The sequence below is a fragment of the Perissodus microlepis genome, chromosome 13 (genome assembly GCF_051167445.1).
Source record: "Perissodus microlepis isolate ML-2025 ecotype Zambia chromosome 13, ASM5116744v1, whole genome shotgun sequence".
Lineage (NCBI taxonomy): Eukaryota > Metazoa > Chordata > Actinopteri > Cichliformes > Cichlidae > Perissodus > Perissodus microlepis.
In genome coordinates this window covers 3,984,629-3,999,041 of record NC_140473.1, presented here as the reverse complement: position 1 = coordinate 3,999,041, position 14,413 = coordinate 3,984,629, and positions in this window count along the sequence as shown.

The following is a 14,413-nucleotide window of genomic DNA, read 5'->3' as shown; positions in this document are numbered from 1 at the left end:
GATGTAAATTATTTCCAAGTGTATAGAATAAAGTTCTGTATGGATGCTGGCTTTATTACAAAGTGCTCTGAGTTGTCAGTAAGACTAGGGAAGTGCTTTGTAAATGCCAGGCCTGCAAGCTCAGTCTCACAAGATGAAGGATTGAAGATGTGTCACAGTTTACATTCATTTCAGTCCCAAATTTTAGTTTACTATATATAGTACTGATGTTACCTGTTAGTGGCAAAATCAGCCAAGGTTGTGCTAAGTTTTACTCACTATACAGGTGGTTTCTGTAAGACCCCCTCACTGTTACTGTTTTACTCCTGTTATAGTGAGCTCTTTACATTATGTTATTATTAATTAAGTGTTTTGAAGTGAGTGTTGTCATATATGCAATTAGATCTGGCCTCTGTACACCAGCACAGTAGATTTGAAAACAAACATGGCACGAGTGAAGTGCAGACTAACTTAATTCAAGGTGTATAAAAGGTATTTCCAAATCTATACACATTACAGATGCGAGTACAGGTGACCAGACCTGTGATGCTTTTTCAAATTATTCTTCTTTTGGCAATCGTTAGGTTACAGATGGGTGATATATATTAATGTGACACAGGAAACAAATGTAAATGGATAATATAACGTTGCATTTCACGAGAATAATGACTATGAAAATGAAAAGATTTGCAATTTATAATGAATCTTTTTTAAAATGATATAAATGTAAATAAATGCTATAAGTGCAACAATTTTTTGTCCTCTCTCAACCAGATGGGCGTTTCTCCATCCCACTGTCGCCAAGTGCTCCAGTATTTCACAAGGGGTCCTCTGATTGTTGAGGTCTTTGCTCAGTTATTATATATATTTATTATTGTAGGGTCTTACAGACATTGACCACCATTTTCAGAGGATCAAAAGTAATTCAAAATTGACTGATAAACAGTTTCATGGTCAAGTTGTATTGCCTCATTATTCGAGGAAAAGTTAAGCAGGAGTTGAACTTTTGGTACCTGGGCAGCTGTTCACTGGAATTCTTAATATGGAATCCAAAGAGATATCAATGCATGAAAACTAGTTCGTCATTAGGCTGAAAAAATAAACCTGTCAGGGTAAATAAAGGGAACCTTAAATCCAGTTCTTTGTGAAAAAGAAAAGAATATACAACATGACAATGCACGTGGGCCCTGAATGTGATAAGTAGAAGAAAATGGATGGATGGAAGAACATAACACAGCATTTTTTGGTCCTAATATCAGTTTTTTTCACATTTCAGCAGCCAACACTGGTCCATAAACATCGAAGAATGTACAAGTGAATATAACATAATCTTGTTTTGACAGAACATTAAAAGGCGCTGCAGTTGTATTTTATTGCTTCAAGCTTTTTAAGTTTATTAAATACCTGCAGATTCCACAGGTGTGTCTCCCATCTCTCTATTTATGCACACGGCACAGCAACAGTAACTTCATCATTTATTCATAACTGTCAGGGAATTTCCAACATAGAGAGAGGATAGTAAAGCAGAATCTACTTATCTACAACTGAGACAGGTGAGCTGCCACATAAAGAGTTGCAGTTTTACTGTCAAATTATTTAATGGTCGACCTTAGATTCAAAGAGTCCTAAGCTCTATCAGAGCTTTCAAACATGTATTTTTCAAAAATAACAGTATAATAGTTTATTGTTTTTGTCTTTGAAGTCAGGATTTGCAGAGGTGGTTACTGTAGCAACACTGTGTCCATGTGACCTCCCCAATCATTACTATTTAATACAGTAGGTCTTTACTGGTCTGAACATTTAAATTGCCCAAACTGATTAATATGACAGTGAGATGGATGCATATTAAGTTTGAGCAGTATGTATTTTTTGTTATAGAATAAAAATATATATTTTCTTCAGGAAACTTAAAAATACAAATATTCTGATGTATTTCTAGAGAAATGTTTGCTTACTGACATTTTTTCTAACCTTCTTCCAAGTATGGTTCAGTTACAAACATGCTTTTTGTTTGGTCCATAAACCTGGTCATTGTCAAGTGGATAAAATCCATATAACTCTGTTATATTCACTAAGAAATATCACTTTACACTTGTGAGACTAAAATTAGTTCAGTGCTGAACAGAAGTCACACTTTGCATGAAAAGCAAACTACAAAAGTGGACTGTACAACTGCACAGTCTCTTTCTGTTTTTCTTTTACGTGTGTCAACATGTAATTTTTCTTAATTTCTTCGCCACCTCTCCCCTCTAATCCCTCCTCCCTCCGTCTCCCGGGCAAAGAAACGAGCTGGCAGTATAAGTGTTATTCATGGGTTGGACAGAGGGTGAGTTTTACTGCAGGTAGATAAAAAGATACTGTCCTTCTGCTGCTGTCTACATGCACTATGTACACTGTCGTTAATATGGGATGTGCTTCTCTGCAAAAAATAATGGTGCAATTAAGATACTGCAACAGTGTCACTTTAACGTGAAGAAAAAGAGTAAAATATAAATAGTGTACTTTACATAGTAGTGTTGGGATTGGCTGTAAGCTGCTGAGTGTGTGTGAATGCATGGAAACCAATATAAGCGTATCAGTTTGGTGTTTATAAGAAAGGCTGAATCGTGCATAAGTGGATTTTTTTTATGATCTGTAGTTGAAAATACATACAAAACTTTATAAATACAAACCTTGTAAAACTTTCATCACTGGTTAAAAGATTTCTTCAATTTAATGTTTTGCCTCAATTAAAATAAGTGGGTGATTTTTACACTTGTGAATTTTAAAACAGGTGAAATCTAGACTATGATAGGCTGGCTGTGTCATTGAAACCAGTCATCCCATGATAAAATCAAAGCAGATGAGTCATAAAAAATGTCACCTAATCTAAAATGGCAAATTACACAAAAAGACCAAAACTGTTTTTGTTTATTTACTCTCCAAAGTATGGATTTTTGTCATGGGACTCTATGAAAAAAGAGTCACTGTCAGTTGGCCATTAGTGGAAATGCAGTTTTTGGCACTTCCACTTTGGCGTTGTTATTTCAACCCCCAATCCATAGTCAGTACATAGTAATCCCATGTAGTCCCATCACTTTTCCTGTAATAGATTAAAGAAAGGTGACATAAAAAATGTAACAACAATGATAATGCTCTCTGCTCTAAGTTCTTTAAACAATTTAATTTGTTTTTTATACACCAATATCATATTTAAACTACACTCATTATGCCAACAGATTACCAAGCTCGTGCAGGGCTTTGTATAAAAGGGAAACTCAATGCAGAAGCTCTAAAAATAAAAACATTTTCACCACTACACTGCACCCCATATCATGATCCTGTACAAACAGTACACTGAATTTTTAAATGAGATGATAAGTGCTTGCAGGAAAGCAATATTTTCTGCCACCTAGCTCTCTCTTCTTTAACCTATTTCTCATAATTAAAAAAAATCCATTGTTGCTGATGAAAGGCTGATAAAGGAGAGGATGGAAATGACCTAAACCAGTGGCGGTTTCAACTAAATCACTGGATCTGGATTCAAGTGAACTTTAAGAATTATATTTTGTGAAAAATGACACTGAGTGTTTAAATAGTAGTAAAAAAACAACAACAACACACCTAAAACTCGATTTAGTTATCTAATGCCAACATGTAACTGTAAAATTAAACAGAGGAGGAAAAATTATAGCAGGTGGAAAAAAAATTGAAAGCACTATCAAGAGAAGCATATGGGTGGCCCCAGAAAGTGAAAGCAGAGGAGAAAACACAGTGAGGAATGAAATAGAAGAAGAGAAGAGTAAAGGAGAAATACAGACAGAATGAAGCAAGGAGTAAGGACAATGGTTACAAGGGGAGGTGGAGGAGGAAGTATGGGAGATGGAGTGGTTAAGGATGGAGCGTAGACGGAGAACGGAGAGGAGGACAGGAGGGTGGAAGAGGAGGAGGAGGTGGTGGTGGCAGGGCGTGTTTTTATGTGTAAGCGTTTCCTTCAGCTGGGGTGATTGAGCACCTCTGCCCTGAACTCTGGGTAATGAGCGGAGAGGAAAAGGAAAACTTCTGCCCTGGAAACTTCCCAAATTATTTAGAGGCTGGGAAAAAAAATTACAATATGCACAATCCACCTTCTCGATACTGGATGAAAAATAATGAAATTCTTTGTGACAGCCCTTCCAACCTCTAGCTCTATAATGATTTTTTTTTTTTGCCCCCCCCCCCCACACACACACACACACACACACACACTCCACCCACCACCCTCCGCCCCTTCCATCCTGGCTGGATCTTTGTTTCCCTCTCTTTCTTTCTCTCTGGGCCTGTAGTATCCGGGTACATCTGTTTTGCATGAGATGCATAAAATGACAGGACTTAGACAGCCACTGCATCTAGTGACAAAGATTACTGTCAGCCACCTTCGCCAGTTAATACATCATTGCCACTGGTCCGTTCCCTGCCTCTGTCTCCTAGCGACAGCCTATCCCTTGGTGAGGCCTGGGCCATGTGATGAACCCCCCCACCGACTCGACTTGAACCCCCCCCCACCCCCACGTGCCTCCCTCACTCCCAGCACACCTCCCTCTGCTAGTCTTCAGCTTACCTTTTACATTAAAAAGAAGGAAAGAAGAAGAGGAACTGCTATTTTCAACTTTACATTTTTATCCTATTACCATAAAATATTGGTGAGAGCACAGCATCGGCATTCATATCGGAGGAATTTGATTCCGCTGGTGATTATACCGTGTTTAGACTTGTTAATGTGCAGCTGCATGAGAGAGAAGAAAGTGGGGGCAGAGAATAATATTTGCTTTTGGATATTAGTTTTTTCTCCCCTTATTAGATACAGGACACAGAAACTTCTAAATGGTGCCAGAAAGAAGGGCAGGAAATATCTCTTAAGATGCAAATGATACACTGTTATCAGATAGTCCACTGGTTAGAAAACAGTTGCTTTGATTTGGTAGGTTTTTAGTGAAGCCATTGCAGTAGTTCTCCTGTTTTCTGAATGCACATGCAGCGTTTCGGGCATGGCGAAAGCGGCCTAAGAGATGGCTTTACATTTGGTGTGTGCCAGCAAACCAATATGGGAAATCTGTTTCTTTAATGAATGTTGGTTTTTAGCATCATGTTAATTGTGAATGTAAATGTTGATTTTCCTGTATGGACTGTGTTGGGGCTACAGGTGGGTGCAACGATCCAAATATCGATAGTATCAATGCCAATGCAAGTATTGGCATTGGATCAATACTTGGTCTATCTGCTAAGTTTAGTATATTGGGTCAATTTATACTACATTTGGTAAATGATCCAATATAATGCATCAATACCAAAATTTACCAAAATACAAAGTACTAGCACTGGCACATAAAGCCATAGATAATTGTACTTTTTGACTTTTTTTTGCATCCATAAAGAACTCAGTAACAAGGAGTTTGTTCAGCCGGCATTTTTGACCAATATTTTGAGGAAACTTTTGAAGTGGTTTTCCTGTGTTTGACCAATGACTTTCATACACCTTGTCCCAATAACCTTGGAAAATAAGTCATTGTTCTCTTCCCATTTATTTAGACATTTGTCCCAAAATGATGTGATCACGTTGATATAGCAGAAGGAAACTAAGAATAGCTTAGCAACATTTTGAAGAAACTCTTTTCTCATCAGTGTTTTTTACAACTGGACAAAAAGGCAGGCCTTTCAAAGAAAGATTTTTGCAAGTGAATTAAACTGAAAGCTGGAAGAGGAGAAAAATAAGATTTGACAGTTTTCATTCTTAACCATTACTTTGATCATTAGTGTGATGGCCTCTTAGAGTGAGATGTAAGATACTGTAGAATGTGAGTTAAATGTCACATAAGAAAAATTTTCGAGTTTTAAATATTTCTAGTTTTTTCTAGAAATATCCAGTTTGACACTGAATTCATGCCCATGAAACATACCAAATGACTTTACCTTCATTTTCAAAGGAGGTTGACATAAAATGCTAAAGATTTTCAATGACTACAATATATAGAGTATTCAAGTTGCTACTATTTTTATCATGTGCATGTTCAAGCTACAGGCAGAAATTCAACTTTTAGACAGTTTAACACCTCTCTGTGTGATGACATCTAGTTGACTCCTATCTAATTGATGTAAGTTATTCTACTTCTACTCACTTTTTTGCGTTTTAAGTTTCACGTGATAAATAAATATGGCGTGGCACAATCTGCAGATACATTTTTAAACCAGTGCTGACACTTACCTCGACTCCTGGTTGGTCTGCATGCCTTCCACAGAATTTGCATCTCTAATATTTCCGCTCCTTTTGAACCACATTACAGTAGAAGAAGAAGTAAGCAAGAAAATCCTCTAGTACTCTACCATCAAAATCCATCACACACTGACTAATAAGTTTGAGGCGTCATCTTGGCAGTTTGATATGACAGCAAGAGGTGCTTCTGACTGTGAAAGCACACGGTTGGTCTTTGGCTAACAACTTGAGTTTGAAAAGTCACCAACCAATCCAATCGGTATATCCTGGACCATAACAGTTGTGTTTCTTACAACGACTATAATTTACAAACTAAAATTAAGAAAGGCTTCATGTTTTGTTAAATATAACATGAAACCAGCAACTGAGCCAATAAACTCATCAGAAACTGTTTACTGCAACCACAGCAATCTACCCTGGTGGTCACTAAATACAATGCAAATTAAATCAAATTTCTCACTAATCATTGTACGTCAGATAGACGTGCAGATATTGGGTCTGTTGGTCCACAACCAGTTCTGGACATCTACCCAACATTCAATCTAGGGCCACAATTTGGATGTCTGACCATGACCCAACTTGGATGTCAGTACAAAGTTCAACCTTTGAACTTCAAACTGGGTAATTTTTTAGTGGCGTCATGTGGACATCTATGCCATGTGCATAGATGTCCACATGACGCCCACATGTCCACATAAATATCAACATTTTTGTTATCAACATGATGCATATGAATCAGATTAATTAAAAAACAACAATTACGATTTATCATCTGTTAGCCTATTGATTTATTCAGTACATTTTTATTTTATTTTACATTTTCCTGGTTTATTCATGTCAGATAATCAACTTTCAACACATTCTTTTATTGAAATCTGTTGAAATATCAAAAACTTTATTTATTATTTATTTATTTATTAAACACATTGTATTCCTTTTAAAAGGAATTCCAAAATTTGTCTAAGTTTAAAAGAGCATTTGCATTATATCGTTCATTTTTCAACAGTTTTATTGTGAAAAGCTTTGTAAGAGGAAGTGAATGTGGTTGTAGACATGGAAAAAAGTGGATCCAACATGCGAAAATGAGATATAACGTTATTTTGGAAAGAGGGTTACTAGAATTCCAAACATTGGGTGATAATTTTTTTTAAATATGAGTAAGATTTTTGACAAAATAAGTGTTAATATTTAAATTCACAAAAGGTTTTATTAGTTTTAAATAAAGCTAATAGATGATTAGCTTTATTCGCATCAGAACGCCTCATAGTTAATGTGACAGTGGCTATGTCCATATTTTATATATACTTCGTGCTCTAAAGATTTTTCAACTACCATCAATAAAAAATAACCAAACTGACACACTAGACATGCTATAGCTATTTTTATCTCAGTTGTACTGTGCGACGTCTTCAATGAAAAATAACTGAGTAGAGGCTTTGATTTAAATTTGCAAGTTTTTCTAGTAAAGAAGATTTTTTTTTCAGCGTTCACAGTGGAGGAATTTAACAGTGTAGTAGAAAGAAAAAGGACTGGCACTTTCTATTGCTCTGTGTTTTTTTTAGAGTCAATAAAAAAAAACCCAAAACCCTAAAATCAACATTTTATATTATTGAAATATGGAAGATTGTGAAGCCTTGGAAGCATGTGCTCCTTTAGTCCTTATTTCTGCTTTCCTCACTTATTAATTGGGCTAACCTGTAATCACACAGCTGTAGACACACACATACAAACACCGATCCCTGCTGTGTGATGCTTAGAAAGACGTGGAACAAGACAACAGCGAGAGAGAGAGCGGCTTTTCATTCCACCATCCTTGTTCCTTGCTCCTTTGTCTTCTGCTTCTCTGTTCTCACTCTGATTTTCATCGACTGCTTCTCTCTTGTCATTATTTCTACCTTTTTTCCTCCTCTCATCCCTCTCTTTTCTCATCCCCCGCCTTCCTCCCCTCCACTGACATTGTAACGTTACTGCACACGACTTTATCTTGCCTGAAAAGGTGAAGCCATGAATGATCTCTCCAATTTAAAAGCACTCAACCCTCACGCCGCCTGAAATGAATATTTTGCATATATTCATGCAACAATGATTCAATTTGAGGATATTATTTGCAAACAGTGGCTGAATTCTCCGCAGCATTAATAACCTAGTGGCAGGGCTGATATCACCGGGATGAAAAATGTATTTATTCTGACATGTTTAGAATGAACCAGCGCGATTAATTAAAAAGTAAACAATAAAGAGAAGAGTCGGATGGAAAAAGAGAGAGATGGGTTGAGTCGGTGAGGGGACAAACACCTCGCTGGAGGTTGTTCGACTGTGGAACATGACTTTGTTACCATCTGAAGTTGTTTTCTTGTGAACTTTTTGGCCAGAAGGTGAGACAAGTGAGATTGTTGGAGTGACTTGTCTGTATTACTGAAATGTAGCAGAAGAAAATCTAATTTTAGGGTTGCAAACATATAATTTCATCAGGAACAGGCATGGGAAAAATGGAAAAACCTTGTATTTCTTGCATTTCTTGTGAGAAAAAAAATCCCAAAGCATTTCTTTAAACAATTCTCATCCAGTCCGTGACTGCGCACATTCATACCACGGCACAATTAGTCTCTAAGTTAATTCACAAGTCTTGCAGTTACGTGACAGGCTGCAGTTGAGGGAGATGGGGATTAGAGCCGTTCCACAAGTGAGCTTTTTTTTCCTGTTAAAACAAACATCTGTTCGGTGTTTTCTCCTGGTAAACTCCCATCAGTTTGGGATATACAGTGAAATACAGTGCAGCAACAGAAAAAAAGAAGTTTTTGAACAACAAGGCTTAGTTCTTTGTAAAATCTCAGTTTGTGTGCGTGTGCAATCACTGGACAGTGGTGTCAAAAACACAACCCTTTGTCAAATCAAATCAAACTTTAAGCCTGATAGTGATCACATCTGCGCACAGCAGATTGTCTGTCATTCCCTCCTAAGTAGACTTAAATCAGAGCAAGCGTGTAAAAGTTATGAAATTGAACAAATACAACATACTTGGTGTTACAGTGATGGGTGAAGCATGAAGATTTCAGACTCTTTTCATCTCAACCTTGTCTTATATCTTATGTCTCTTATATGCATTTGAACTTCTACATATGAATTTGGTTTTAGTCGCATAAGTCGTGCTGATCAGACATCCTCTATCAGAAAATACATGGCGATGGCAGGTAGGAAGAACTTGATTTTAACAGGAAGAGACCTCTGACACAGCCAGGCTCAGGGAGGGGCGTCCATTTGCTGTGACCATTTGGGGGTGAGGGGAATGAGCAGAGAAAAATCAGATCATAGAGAAAAGAAAAACAGCAAATAGGAAAAATACAAACCAAAGGAGTGACCAGAGAAACATTAATGACATGCAGAAGTGGCATTTATGTGCCACTGCATGCAAAAAGTGCTCAATGCATCATGGGAAGTTCCCCAGTAGTCTGAGTGTATAGTAGCATAACTAAGTAGCATAACTGGTTCAGGGGCCTGTGATCTAACCCTAACTAAGCTTTATCCTAAAGGAAAAATTGAAGACTTATCTTAAAAGTGGAGAGTGTGTCTGTCTAATGAATCCAAAGAGAGGAACCCAATAGGTTAAAAAAGAGTGAGGAGCATGATAGCTTAAAGCTCTGTTTCCCATTGTACTTCAGGAAACTCAAGGAACCAGAAATAAACCTTCATTCTGAGAGTCAAGTGCTCTGTTGGTATAATGTGATTCTATGAGGTCTTTAAGATATGATGGGGCCTGATTGTTCAGGACTTTCTGTGTGAGAAGGATTTTATATTGAATTAGGTGAAATAGGTGGCTTTCAGAACAATCTGATAAGAAGGAATTATAGTAGGTCTAAATAAAAGTGCATAAACTAATATTTCACCATCCAGTTTTCAGCAGGGGTAAAGAGTTTGCTTTTCATTGGTTCAGCACCACTGTGCTTTGTGAGTGTCTACTGTAGCTTCCTGAAATGACTGTTTTTTTGACACACCGACACATTCTTTAGTAATTATGTATCCTTTGTATGCTGCCCTGAAACTTTGTCGACCACCTGAAAATTAAAGGCAAATCAAAAGGGTCACTGTTCAAGCACACCGGAGAAGCTCCATTGCCCATTACAGATACAGGCGCAAAATTAAATAACGGAACCCATACAGAAAAATTAGTTATTAGCACCCACAGAGGAAAACAGTCCATGGGTGTATGGGAAGATGCTCTTAAGTGGGAGATCTGCCAAATGAAAATGAGGTAAAGTTCCAGATTTATAGAGGTTAGTTCCAAAACAATTTGATGTACATATGGCAATGACTGATTTAGCCTACCTTAATTTTATAAACATATATAATACATTAATACATTACAGCAGCTTTTGTCTACAGCTGTGCAAAACTGGTGCAGAGAACTGACAGCAAGTCGGCTAAGGCCTAGTAGGCCAGAAACACTGGAGAGGCCTCTGAACAGAAACGGTGACACTGAAATGGTAAAAGTTTTCAGAAGGTTTGGAGCAGCTACTGCCCACAATTCAATTATTAAATTTCTATAATATAAAATCAGATTTTAGAGTTTCTTTTACTGATCAAAACCAAAGGAAAAACCTCTTCTTTAAATAAATGAAAATCTTTACATTGTGTGTGACAGACATATATAACATATATATATATATATATATATATATATATATATATATATGAATGCACTCTCTGATGTTCTAATGTTTTTCCTGTGTAATTATTTACTTTTGTGTGAGTGTGTGAGACCACAAAGGTTTCTGCTGTGATCGTCAGCAGGATTATATAAAGAGGATTACTGATCAGTTAAATTAGTAAATAATTTAGTTTTAACATTTTGCAGTGGAAAGATCTAATCCTACTTTTCCTCTACTGAAACAGGAGCGTAGTAAGCTGTGTGTGTGTGTGTGTGTGTGTGTGTGTGTGTGTGTGTGTGTGTGTGTGGGCTCTACAGAAGTTCTCTCTGTGTGAATCAGTTTCCTGTGTCATTAGTCTACATCCACTCTAATGATGGTCCCACTGGAGCGCCACTTCACACACACACACACACACACACACACACACACACACACACACACACACGCACACACACACACACACACACACACACAATCTGAAATCCAGCCTGCGTCGAGTGCGACAGATATGAGAGGCTGCAGTTGCATATGCGAGCATATGTATGTAAATTCCCTCATTTATGGCATTATCTGGAGGAGGTATTGTCTCTCCAACGTAATGTATGACTGCCAGGGAAACATGAAAGAGACGGAGTAAAAGAGAGAGTCTCATATGCATGCAGAGAACCGATACGCCATAACATATAATGACAGTTCCCGCATGTGGAAGAAGAAACACGGAGGCAAATGAGAAAGAGAATTAGAGAGAGAGAAAGTAGTTAGAGAAAGAGAGAGATGAGACAAAGAGGGGAGAGAATTGAAGAGCCGTGGAGGAAGAGTGGAAAAGAATAAGGCCCGACTGATTTGGGACTTCTCAAGGTGAAGAGAGATCTTTTTGGATTTAAGATATTTAATAATAGTGTAACCAATTTCAAGCTTGTAACGGTGTAATAGCCTGTGCTGCATTACAACAGAGGTGAAATGCAGAGGTAGGACGAGAACTTGTTTTAATAAAAGGCCAATATCAGACACCTAAAACAGCAAGTTGAAAGAATGGCCTAAACCCAAGATTAAATTGTGGAAACAAAAGGAGTAAGAGAAAGAGGTGGCTGAAAACCTGGGGAGGGTGTGACAGAAGCAAAAAAAGGAAAATGTGTATGTGTAAATGAGTTCAGGCATGTATTATGTTCACAATGGTGCATGTGGTGTGCGTATTCGGGGCCTGAATAAAGAGAAAGATACGGTTTGGCTTTGAAAAATGGCCAGGTGGGATAATATGACTAGCTCAGCCGTTTTGGAAGACCTTAAATAGTGTGGGAGAGAAGACCTGTTTTTTTTATGTATGGTCATATAAATAGACACACACTGAAAAGCTGAATGTGGTGCAACTTTAAGCTTATTGTGAGAAAATCAGTTAACCTCTTTACATTCACCCAGCCATTGGTGGCTCATCTCGGGTTAATTTAGGATTAAGGTTTGGGTTCGGTTAACATCCATCTCTGTTTGGAACATCCAAATGTAAAATCCTTTATACAAAGACTGTAGAGCTAAAACCTTAGATAAAGGAGATATCCAATAGGAAGCATGCACTTATGACTCCAAGTTTAGCTCAAGTTGAGATATTCTGGAGAATTGCTTCCCTTTTCTTAGTAAAACGAAAAGTTGGGTACTGCCTTCATATTTGGGTATTAAAGCTGGGGTAGGCAGGGTTGGCCCTGTCTTTGGCCCAGCTTAGCAATCCATACAATAATCTATAAAGTATAAATCAGAATAAAAAAGAAAAAGAAAGACATGGACGTGTTAAATAGCAGACTAGTTTTAAATGAAGCTGGAAGGTGAATTTGACTTTTCAATATTGTTGAATTACGGAGCATTTGAAGGGAGGGATTGTGCAGGTGACTTCACTATGTTCAAATTTTGATTAGGGTAAGTGTTAAGGCTACGTTGTGATAGTCACCAGTGATGACTTGGACCTCGTTTCAGAATTTAGCTGCAACTCAGTTGGGGTAATAGGGAAGCTGTTTTGTTGTTAAAACATTAGCATTCTCCTACTGCATGGTGATTTGTCTACATGTGTATAAAAAGGAGTTGATTATTTTGGTTAAGGGTGAATGCTAGCAGAAGGCTGCTGCTAGGCATTTCTTGCCGTTGCTAGTTTCTTTCTTGAAATAAAAATGGTGGATACCATAGAGTAACTCATGCTGCTGTGACATAAATTATCCTTACAGAAAGATATGTGACTACAATTGATATAAAGATATATAAATAAATGATGGGACCTCTTGATAATCCAACAAATGCTCTTGATTAGCTGAGGCTAACATAGCATAATGACGGTAACCATACAAAATTGCTAATTAGGTTTATCCCAACGTAAAATATGCTTAATCTTTATCCTCTCCAAATTTATATAAAAATGGCAAGTGCGTACACATAACGTGCACTCCACAAGACAAATCAGAACATGGGAAAGGAAGTAGGAAATGACCAGCAATTACCTGGAAGGAACTAGGATATGCTTTACTTTAAAAATGAATGCTAATTTTGTCTATGCCAGGAATAAAAATCTGTTTTAATTCGTGATAGCAGGAAAAGCACACGTGTAATCGAAAATGCTACTGATGACTACATTCCACTTAACTGTCTCTGTAAACCATGTCTATGTCAGAAGGCTGTATAGTGGAGTCCTGGAGTGAGGAAATCTGAATGGAATGTAGCATTAATAAATGTTATTAAATACACATGTGCTACTTCTGCTATGGTGTGTTAAGTCAGCTATGTGAAAGAGAAAAAAAAGCTCTTTGAGAGTTGAACTGAGTGACTTTGCAGTGAAGATCTGATATACCTGCTGCACTCCTTTTGCTGCTGTTGTTGCAGTCGTCCAATGATCTTTGTGCCTGTGTTCTTTAAACCAATCCCTAGTTCTTTAAATGTCACTTTAAATCTGCCATTTCACCTTTCAGATCTTTGAACCTTGATAACTAACTTAAAGTTTTCATAACACACATCTGGTAATCTTCACCAGTATCTAAAGTCCACGGGGCTTCTGCCCTATCCCCTGCCTACAATTGGGTTAAACCTATTATCAGTCACCCAAACATATTAACCATATTATTTAACGTTTTTACTTTTACATCATCTCTCCATTCAGACCTCACTGATGGTGTGAGTTGAATAAGGATATCCTGTCATTGTGATTCGGACATTTTGACCTCTACTGTTTGCACAGAAGATTATCTAACCAAGCAAATATGTGAAACCTTGGTGTCATATCCACATTTGATTGGTTCACTGGATAATACAAGAAGATGACACTGAGCAGAACTGGCTGAAAGGGATTTTTGCACTATAGAAACTTTTTGTTATAGGTCATGCTATGTTCCCTTTGAAGACAATCCTTATTCAAGCCAACTATCTGAGCAATGTAGAAACTGAGTGCTTCCACCTGTTAATGTGGTTAATTAAAATCAATCCAAACTGCATTACAGCAGACACTAATCGTTCATTTCCTGATTTCAGATATGAATATGGCCTTGTTAGACCAGCAGAGTTTCTCTCAGCAGTCCCAAACAGTACTGAC